Below are 9,853 nucleotides of genomic sequence, written 5' to 3' on the forward strand. Positions count from 1 at the left end.
CTGACTTTATACTGTTAGTTTTACCCTACCCTGTTTGCTTTCTCTTCCCCTCCTTGTTGTTTTATTATGATTTTATTAGAATGTAAGCCTATGCGGCAGGGTCTTGCTATTGACTGTTTTACTCTGTACAGCACCATGTACATTGATGGTGCTATATAAATAAATAATAATAATAAAAATAATAATAAGATACAGGAGCCTTGTCCTCCTTTTCATAGGGTCAGCCTAGGTACAGGTGATACCACATCCTCCTCCTGAGGCACAGGTATCATCACCTGGTGGTGGTGGTGGTGCCCTCTTTTAAAGCTGCCCTCTTTTAAGTCTGGTCACTCTAGTATAGCTCCTGCACTTTAACTGTTGTGATGAAGAGGGAATTTCACCAGGTTCTCCATATATACAAATGACATCTGCTGAAATTCCCTTTTCTATGCAACTGTTAAAGATACAGGAGCCCTGTCCTCCTTTTCATAGGGTCAGCCTAGGTACAGGTGATACCACATCCTCCTCCTGAGACGCAGGTATCATCACCTGGTGGTGGTGGGACTGAGGAGGCGTCTCTCCCTCCCTCAGTTAAGGCGGGCTTCACCTGCCGCCTGGCCCAGCAGCCGCAGGGGGCGTGGCGTCGCCTCAGGTGTGCGAGGGGCGTGTCCCGCTCGCCTCAGGTACGGGCCCGGCGCCGGCTTCCCCCGCCGCCCTCCATGGAAAGCCCGCCTGCCAGCGCGCTGGGCCGCTGCCGGGTGGCCTTCTACCTGGCGCTGTTCTTCGACACCGTGGGCCTGGCCATCTTGCTGGTGGGCGTCTTCGCCGACGCCTCCTTCTCGGACTTGCTCATCTACGGCGGCGGCGTGAGCATCTTCTTCAGCCTGCTGTGGTGGGTCTTCTGGTACGTGGGCAACCTGGAGGTGCCGCCGGCCGAGCTGCAAGACGACGTCGGGCTCTCCCCGAGGCCCAAGGCGGCAGGCCGAGGCCTGGCCCGCCTCATCCGCTCCCTCAGCCGCCGCTTCTCGGGCACGTTCACCTCCTTCCCGCGCGCCTCCGCCTCCGTCTCCGCCCCCGCCCGGCCCCGCGGCTTCTTCTCCCGCTCGCCCACCGCCACGGCCACGGCCACGACCTCGGACGCGCTGGAGCTGGAGGCCGCCTGAGGGGCCGCGAAAAGAAGGAAGGAAGGAAGGAAAACGGCGCCGCACCCGCAGCAGGAGAGGGTGGGAGGTGGGTGCTGGAGGAAAGCCTCCTTCACGCGCTGGCCTTCAGAAATACTCATTTTTCTTACTACTGTTCCCTCTTCTCTTGTTTTCACAACAGCCTTGTGAGGTAGGCTTTATAACGGCTGAGAAAGCGTGTGCGGACAGGCTCACCTCATGAGAGCTTCGTGGTGAGAAGCCCAGGGTCGTATTCAGTGTTAGCCCTACTCAGAGTAGTCCCACAAATTTTCAATGGGTCTACTCTAAGCAGGATCTGCACGACTGCTTTAAGGCGCTTTATAACAGTTTTGACAACTGTTGGGGCCCAGGCCACACTCCATATACTTATTTATTTATTTTTATGTATTTAAAGCATTTTTATAGCGCCGCCTCACCATTTCTGGCATCGAGGCGCTTTACAATAACATATAAAACAATTCCATTCAAACCCTCAGCCCATATACCAGTGGTTCTCAACCTTCCTAATGCAGCGACCCTTTAATACAGTTCCTCATGTTGTGGTGACCCCCAACCATAAAATTATTTTCGTTCTTCTCTACACGATCCATTGTCATGGGATGGTTTGCTAATGAAAATAATACATAACAATAGCTTTAATAATACAAAAGATGATACATGACATAGTTCAGTCAATAAAGTTTCCTATGACCATCGGAAATATGTGTTTTCCGATGGTCTTAGGCGACCCCTGTGAAAGGGTCATTCGACCCCCAAAGGAGTCCCGACCCACAGGTTGAGAACCACTGCCATATACCATTTTCAAAACTGTTGTGCAGTGCTTTAAAGCACTTTGAAGCAGTAGTGTAGATCCGGCCCTGGGCTAACACTGGATGTGACCCTTGGTCTCCGCATGAAGGTTGGTGACACAGAGGGCCTGGTTCAGACCACATGCTAAGCCATGGTTAGGCCGCTAACCCTTTTGTAGCAAATGGTTAGGGAGCTTGTTTAAACCGTGGTGATGTAGCCACCTTGGTTAGGAATGGTTCACACAACATACTAAGTCATGGTTCAAGTGACACACTAAGCCATAATGTTTAGCTCGAAATGCTTAACCATGGTGGCTTAGTGTGTCGTCTGAACAGGCTCATTGTTAGGAAGTTCCTTCTAATGTTTACCCTCAATCTGCTTCTCTGCAATTTCTACCTACTGGCTCCAGCCTTGCCCTCTAGGGAAGCAGAGAAACAGGCTTTATGTTCAATGCTCAGTTAGAGAGCGTGTTTAAAACATGGTTATGTAGCAACCATGGTTAGGAATGGTTCACATGACATGCTAAGCCATAATGTTTAGCTCAAAATGCTTAACCACTGTGGCTTCGTGTGTCATCTGAACAGGGTCAAAGTCTTGCTACGCTACACTGGCTCTCAAATTTCAAATAAGGGCTCTTGGCAGAGGAAAAGCCAACACAGGAGATCCCACACACTTTGGGCCTGCTGGGCAACAACCCTGTGATGCAGATTAATGAATATGTTTAAAGCACAGCTGGGGAATGATGGGAATTATAGAACTTCTTTCTGTTTAAACATGCATAGGATTGCGCCCTGAATAAATGTATTTTTTTTTTAAAAAAAAAACGTATTTCTAGGCCACCTTAGAGCAGACATCCCAAGGCATCATACAGCAATAAAATCTGTATAACACAAACTGCTGTGGTAGTAAAAACTTCAAGCATTCCAAAAAATCTACCAACGCCAGTATAAGACAAAATCTACAAAACAATTTTAGCTGCAGACCAGAACAGTCTTAATAAAATATAATCAGGGGATGGCCAGAGTAAACAAGTAAGTCTTCAAGGCCTTGTAAAAAAAAATTCTAAGTGTTTTACAGTTTAAAACAATATAATTTTTAATAAAAATAAAATAGCAGTAAAAACAGCATAAAACTAATAAACGTGCCAACACAGCCCGGTGTAGTGTGACTAGCCCAAAGGCACTTATTTATTATTTTATTTACTTATTTATTGCATTTTTATACCGCCCAATAGCTGAAGCTCCCTGGGTGGTTCACAAAAATTAAAATCGTCCAAAGTATAAAACAAACAGTATAAAAACGTGATATAAAATATAATATAAAAGCACAACCAGGATAAAATCAGCAGCAGTGCAGAAATACAAATTTAAAATTTATTTATTTATTTATTACATTTTTATACCGCCCAATAGCTGAAGCTCTCTGGGCGGTTCACAAAAATTAAAACCATCATAAAACAACCAACAAGTTAAAAATACAAATACAAAATACAATATAAAAAGCACAACCAGGATAAAACCACGCAGCACAATTGATATAAGGTTAAAATACAGAGTTAAAACAGTATAATTTAAATTTGAGTTAAAATTAAGTGTTAAAATACTGAGTGAATAAAAAGGTCTTCAGCTGGCGACGAAAGGAGTACAGTGTAGGCGCCAGGCGGACCTCTCTGGGGAGCTCATTCACAACCGGAGTGCCACAGCGGAGAAAGCCCTCCTCCTAGTAGCCACCTGCCTCACTTCCTTTGGCAGGGGCTCCCGGAGAAGGGCCCCTGTAGATGATCTTAAGGACCGGGTAGGTACATATGGGAGGAGGCGTTCCTTCAAATAACCTGGCCCCAAACCGTTTAGGGCTTTGTATGTTAGTACCAGCACTTTGAATCGGGCCTGGACCTGGACTGGCAGCCAATGAAGTTGTAAAAGGACTGGCGTAATGTGATCTCGCCAGCCAGTCCCTGTTAGTAAACGGGCTGCCCTGTTTTGTACCAGCTGAAGCTTCCGGACCGTTTTCAAAGGCAGCCCCACGTATAACGCATTGCAGTAATCCAAACGAGAGGTTATCAGAGCATGGATAACTGTAGCTAGGCTATCACTGTCCAGATAAGGGTGCAGTTGGTATATCAACCTAAGCTGATAAAAGGTGCTCTTTTCTAAAATACAAATTTAAAACAGCCAATTTAAAATTAAATTCATAGACAGTTAAAATGCTGAGAGAATTAAAAGGTCTTCACCTGGCGTCTGAAAGAATATAGTGTAGGTGCCAGGCGAACCTCCTTAGGGAGCTCATTCCACAGCCGGGGTGCCACAGCAGAGAAGGCCCTCCTCCTGGTAGCCACCTGCCTCACTTGATGGCTGACTGGGAATTCAAACTTAGGTCTCCCTAGTTCTAGTCTCTGTGTTGCTCTTCGACATCAGTTTTCAGATTATTCAAATAAAATTATTTTAAAATACATTGGTGTAAAAAAAAAAAAAGGCAATCAACTAGATTGTACCAGAGATCTCATCCCTATCTTTTTTAACTGAAAGGAGGGGTGTGGGGGACAAGAAAAAGGGATAATGAAATGGATGGGTCTGACGGGACAGAGAAAGATAGGAACAAGGAAAGACACAGTAGCTCTGTATTAAACTCAGATGCTCAACCAGACAAAAATGTTCTCAATGCGCTTTCTACCTCCATCCCTCAAAACATAGACGCACTACAAAATGTGTCTAGATGCACATTTGAATAGTAATTTCTGTCTCTAGGATCTCAGGGTAACTTGAGCAGGGAGGGAGGCCGACTTCAGACTCTTAAAAGTTTTACTTGATTCATACTAGGAGCTCTGCTGGCCATCAGTCTTTATTTATTTTAATGTATTTTGTTGCTTTTTGGTCATAGATATACAAAGTAGCTAACATTTCTCTCTCTCTCTAAATAAAAAAACAGCAAATTAAACATAAAACAATGCAAACCCATAATAAAACCACAATAAAGGCAGGCAGTTATTAAATCGGCAGCCGAGTTTGAAAACAGAACACAATTCAAAGGCTAAAATTAAACACTGAAATAAAAACATCTTCAGCCACCCCCTGAAGATTAACAGAGAAGGATCCGGGCACAGCTTTACATGGGAGGTTTTTCTACAATCACGGTATCACCCCCACCCCCAAAAAGCTTGGTCTTGTGTACTTGGGACCTAGAGATTTACAAAGCGAGAGTGCAGAGTTGGGATCTCTGAAGTAACATCTAATCTATGTTGAGTGTGCCTGAGAGTGTAAGGATTGCTTTGTAGAAGCAAACCATGGTTTGGCTAATCCAGCATTCTTTGCCAAGGCCATGCAAACAGGTCTACCTACAGACAGCACTACTCTATATTGTCAACCTAGACCAGATTTGATGTCTTGATAGCACTGAGTCCCTATGTGTAAGCTGCTGCTGCTTACATGTAAGGGTTCTTCTTCAGATGTCTGTGTGCAGACAGTGGGGACACCACTCCATGCTCTATGTATGAACTTCTTTCACTGTAATGTATGAAGATCAGTACTGTATACAGTACTGATTTGGGGGTGGGGGTAGTAAAAGTAGCAGCAAACGTGGGGCAAGAATCCAAAGGGAAGTCGAAGGTTGAAGGACTCAGCTCTGCCCAAAGCAGACTTAAAAATGGTGCTGCCAAACTCCTTTTCATCCAGTCACCCAAAAGGCTGCAATATGAAAGGCAAAACCTATGTTTTGATATGTTAAAGCTTATAGATTAAAGTGATACTCCTAATACTACTGCTAAGCCTTATTCTAGTACCTGACCTTCATCTCTGATTACATCTGCTTACTTTGACCACGTGATTATAGTACTTGGTGGAGCAATGTATAATTCATTGAGATTGCTTTCCTATCTTTAAGATAACTAATAATTCAAAGTCCACTATGAACATGAAATGAATTTCTCTTTCATTTTAATCTTTATTTTAAGTGAAGTAAAGAGGTTTCCCTCTCAGGTACAAATTGCCAATCCTAAAAGGAAAGGAAATGCTTTTGTCACTTCTACTTAACAATGCTAAAATGAATGCTTATTCTGCCATCCCCTGCACGCCAGGAATTCCAGTAAATTTATCTCTCTGTGTCAAATCTTAATACTTGTAACTCTTTGGGCAGTAGTTTTAAGTGCAGTTTCCCCTATAATCTTGAAACCACTGGATGTTCTGATCTGGAGTGTAGTGCTATTAATATGCTGTTACCCCCTGACTCAAGCAGCAGTGGTAGCACTGAATATACTGGCGGTCCCTACAGCTAGGGGCTGAATGGGGGTTAGCAAACTGAAACTGAATCTAGATTTTATTTAGATAAGAGAAATGTTAATGGAGTAGAGCAATGGGGCATGCAGTTGAGAAGGTCTGCCTGTTCTAGGATGGAACTGAGTTTTCCTTGAAGGGTTAGGTTTGCTGTTTGTGGGTTATTTCTTGAACTGAACTTGCTCTGGATTAACTTGGTTATGGCTTTTTGCTAGCCTTATCTGGAGGGCAGGGACTGTGCTACTGTTATCCATTCCTTGGAAATATCTAGGATCAATTACTTGCTCTTCACGAGAAAATAACTTGGAAACTTTTGTTGGAGGCAGAACACAACTACTTAGGGTGACCATATGAAAAGGAAGACAGGGCTCCTGTATTTTTAACAGTTGTATAGACAAGGGAATTTCAGCAGGTGTCATTTGTATATATGGAGAACCTAGTGAAATCCTCTCTTCATCACAACAGTTAAAGCTGCAGGACTATACTAGAGTGACCAGATTTAAAAGAGGGTAGGGCACCTGCAGCTTTAACTGGTGTGATGAAGAGGAAATTTCACCAGGTTCTCCATATATACAAATGACACCCGCTGAAATTCCCTTTTCAATACAACTGTTAAAAGATACAGGAGCCCTGTCCTCCTTTCCATATGGACACCCTACAACTACTTGGCTTTTAGTAAATACAGTACATAGCTTTCCCAACTTGTCACCTTCCAGATGTATTGGACTGCAACTCCTCTCAGCACCAGCCAGCATGGCCAGGAATGCTGGGAGTTTTATTTATTTTATTTATTTAAGGATTTTTATGCCGCCATTCAGCCAAAAAAGGCTCTCACGGCGGCTTACAGTCCAAAACTTCTGAAGGGTTGATCTCGATGATAAAGCAAGTATCAGTAACTTTCAAATGCAGGTATGGACATTGGCCATGCTGGATGGGGATGATGGGGAGTTGCAGTTCAACACATCCACAACCACAAAACAAGGTGTTCCTGCATTAATTGAAAGTTAAAACAGTGAGTGGAGAAAGGGCAGTGTGCTTGTTGCTTCTCTTCTCCCCAGTAATGTTTAACCCAGGAATTACAATACAATGTGGAAACTGGGGCCCTTTCTACACCTAAAGATTATCCCAGGAAAATAGAGGGATCATCCCTGCCTTCTCCCGGGATCCCGTGTGTGTCATTTGCATGCACAGGGATGATCCTGGGATGATCCCTGGAAAAAAGGCAGGTGTAGAAATGGCCTGGCTCTTTGGCGTTCAAGAATATCTTCACTAATTATGAGTATTATATGTTACGAAATACAAAAGTTAAGCAGAAGGGTAATAATTTCTAAGAAAATGCAGATACTAATAATGTTATCTATGAGAATGTTGCTTTCTTGAATCATATTTGAAGTACGTTGAAGGTCATTTGGAGCATATTTTGCTGATTCCATAAAGATGATTTTCTAGGTGGGCAATAACTTTCTGTATTTTTTTAAAAAAGTTGTTACTCTTAGTTATTTGTTTTTCTTTCCAGAAATTGTTGAAGGCTGGTGCTAACTATGATTTATGGTGGAAAGCAAATGTGAACATCATCTCAGTCAACTGATGCTGGGGAAATTCCATAGAAATGACTGCTTTCTTTACTGAAAAATCTCTAACTCGCTGGAATCTGCACTGCATAATGGAACATCTCTGTCAAATATGTATGCTTTATATTTATGCTGGAAACTGCACTATCCACATCTTAAATGACATAAAAGGATTTATATTCAGATATTCAGATTAAAAATAACTTCCAGATAACAAGATTTATGTTTTAAAAGACCTTATCCATTGTTATAGCCAGGGCATCAATCCTGGAAACAGTTAATATACACAAATGATTAAAGCTAAATGTGGCAGTATTCACAGGACTAAGATCTTGGCACCTTGAAGCCAAAATCTAGAAGTCCTTAGAAGTGCCTTGAGAATATCTCAACATGTCTTATTTATGTGAATCTTATTAAAATACTTCTGTGAAGGAGCTTTACAAATGACTGTTGAATTTGAAATACCATGGGCTGACCATGAGTGCAATCCTATGCACATTTTAGACAGAAAAAGGCCTGTCTGGGGCATGCTGGGCTTTTTTCTTTCTTTCTAACCATGCATAGGATTACGTCTGAAGTTAGTTGGAACTTGGATCCCATTGAAGTCAATTGGATTTCCATTAATTAATGACTAGCTTGTCCCATTGATTTCAATAAGTTTAATGGAGTTTGGATCCTGCCCAGTTTTGTGGGTTTTTATATTGTATAACATTATTTGCTAAAAGTCCAGTCTTTCAAATACTCAGGTTTCCTTGCATTTTTTTTAGCTTGGAATTAGAAGTGTTGCCGCTTAGAGGAGAATAAAATGCACTGGTTTCTATTACAGTGTGCAACAGGTAAAACTCAGTCATTGATTTTGGACTACATCTGGAGGGTATCAGGTTAGGAGAGGCTGTTCTAGAAAAATGTGGTCTTCAGTTTCTAAAGAATGCTGGTATTATAAAGGGAAGTGAATGGCTTACTCCTTGTACCTACCTCGTTAAATAAACTTTGCCACTGTGACTCAGCCCTGCCACTGGCAAACAGATGATTTATAAAACTGTTGACTTCTGTCTGAATGCTGTGTTTTCAATTACATTGATTGAGGGAAGAAACTGGAGAAAACCAGTGAATTTCAATAAAGGATCTTTATTGAGTAGACATGTATAGTGCAATCCTATACATCGTGCCTGGGTCCAGCTCCAGCTGAGAGCCCCCTCCCTCTTGCTGCCAACTGTCAACTGTAACTGCTGAACTTTGCAACTAAGATTGTAGTGCCCGAATTTGCTTTCCCTCTCCTCCCTCCCAATCCTCTTTCCTTTTGTGTCATGTCTTTTGGATTGTAAACCTGTGGGCAGGGACTGTCAAGAAATACTTTTGTAAGCCACCGTGAGAGCCTTTTTTGGCTGAATGGCAGCATAAAAAAGCTTAAATAAATAAATAAATGTCCCATGAGACTTACTCCTATGTAAATGTGTATAGGATTGCTCAGCCCGTAAATAAAATTGACACAGATTTCTGACTTCAAATTGCTTGATGGGAGAAAAAAAATCCCTATTCTAACACACACCACACCACCTAAATTAGGCTGCTGAAATGAAGAAGGAAACCAGGAGTGGATTTTTGTATGAAAGTATTGTGATCTTGGTTCTGATACTGATATCCGGGTTCCGAATTGTTAAAAGGCATCTATCATTATCATTTCTTAGACACTCTTCTCAGAAAAAGACTTAAGGTGTCTTAGAACAGGGATTAAAACATACACAATTTTAAACAATTCATATTAATTCTAAGTATATATCTTCTGCATCTGGCTTCAGCTGTTGGATCTTGAGTTTTTAGTAACGAAAACAAACCCAAAGTAGATCTTGCAAACCTGAGGTCTTCCCACCCTTATAGGAAATAAAAACACTTCTGTTTTTAGGTAGAGTCCGTTAAAAGCAGATATGGATCAAGACAAGTGAGGATGTTGCTGGGTCTAATTGAAGCGCTTGAAAAGGTTCTGACACACTAGTAGAACAATCCTCTGCATATTTATGTGGAAGTAATTCATTGCGTTCAGTGGTGCTTAATTCCAAACAAGTATGCA

The 9,853-nt window shown here is 42.3% G+C and overlaps 1 long non-coding RNA gene across 1 annotated transcript; it reads left to right on the forward strand.

The window, feature by feature from the left end:
* Nucleotides 1–1,228: 1,228 nt before the first annotated feature.
* On the forward strand, nt 1,229–8,824 carry LOC134410103 (uncharacterized). The gene is made up of 2 exons (XR_010026242.1): nt 1,229–1,311; nt 7,731–8,824. It is a non-coding gene; the product is annotated as an uncharacterized LOC134410103 (long non-coding RNA).
* The last annotated feature ends 1,029 nt before the right edge of the window (nt 8,825–9,853 follow it).

This window comes from Elgaria multicarinata, chromosome 17, assembly GCF_023053635.1.
Source record: "Elgaria multicarinata webbii isolate HBS135686 ecotype San Diego chromosome 17, rElgMul1.1.pri, whole genome shotgun sequence".
Lineage (NCBI taxonomy): Eukaryota > Metazoa > Chordata > Lepidosauria > Squamata > Anguidae > Elgaria > Elgaria multicarinata.